The sequence below is a fragment of the Suncus etruscus genome, chromosome 9, assembly GCF_024139225.1.
Source record: "Suncus etruscus isolate mSunEtr1 chromosome 9, mSunEtr1.pri.cur, whole genome shotgun sequence".
Classification (NCBI taxonomy): domain Eukaryota; kingdom Metazoa; phylum Chordata; class Mammalia; order Eulipotyphla; family Soricidae; genus Suncus; species Suncus etruscus.
In genome coordinates, this window is record NC_064856.1 from 98380020 (window position 1) to 98381128 (window position 1109).

Here is a 1109-nt window from a genome sequence, read left to right on the forward strand (position 1 = left end):
ACCCAAGATACCACAATTTTCATAACAAATACCACTTCAGTAATTTACAAAACAGCTCTTGGTGGATGAGGAAGTTTATGGCTACTGGATTAGAATTGTTATTTTTGTCCATCTCTTGGTTAATGTGAGCAATTACTGCTTTCTTAGACCCCACACTGCTAGGAGCACGATCAGTTGTCACATTGGCTAATTTAGCCCAGTCCAGCTCTAACCATTCAGTTTGGCAAACTTTTTCATAGACATCCTTACCTGTAGTTGTTCCTTTGATGCTTTGCAGAGTAGCAAGCTCTTCTGTGACTTCAAGATAATAATTTGTTCCACGAATAAATATTAGAAGGGCAGAATCATGAATATTATTGCTTTTGTCAAGTGCCAAGAAAAAATAGGAAAGATTTTGGTGGAATTTTGCAAATGCTGATGCAAATTGTCTCCCATTTCTTCAATCCTCCATGTAATTGTAGGTCCTGAAAGACTCACTGTACTAAATAAATTGGCCTTCTCTGGACACTTCTTTGGTAACAGAAAGAAGGCATTCTTTAATAAATTCTCCCTCCACAAATGGTTTGCTTGTCAACTTGAAAACTTGTTCGCAGTGATGAACTATTTAGCTGCTTCTGCTTCACAAAAGTATTTTGCTGAGCTGACAATGCAGTTTTCAGCTTTAATATTTTTTCTCACTTTTCTTTTTTTAAATTTTATTAGAAAAATATGGAATGCTTTATGAATTTGCGTGTTATCCTTGCACAGGGGCCATGCTAATCTTCTCTGTATCATTCCAATTTTAGTATATGTGCTGCCGAAGCAAGCACTTTTTCTCACTTTTCTGACCAAGCAATCATATTTATCATTATGTTGGGTTTCATAGTGTTGAAATAAATTGTATTCTTTGAACATATACACTATTTTTCTGGCATATCAGAAACACAGCTCTTTCCTTGTACTACATAAATAAGTAAACAAAAGTCCACTGTTCTTTAAATATCCTACACTCCGAGTCAATTTCTCTCTTTCTTGACATCATTGTTTCCAAGGAATTCCAAATTAATAAAATACTTATATAATATATATACCTACCTACCTACCTATCTACCTATCTATCTACCTACCTA

At 34.7% G+C, this 1109-nt stretch overlaps 1 non-coding gene across 1 annotated transcript; it reads right to left on the reverse strand.

The window, feature by feature from the left end:
* Positions 1-702: 702 nt before the first annotated feature.
* Positions 703-809, reverse strand: LOC126019735 (U6 spliceosomal RNA). Its single transcript, XR_007499360.1, has one exon. It is a non-coding gene; the product is annotated as a U6 spliceosomal RNA (small nuclear RNA).
* Between the last annotated feature and the right edge of the window lie 300 nt (positions 810-1109).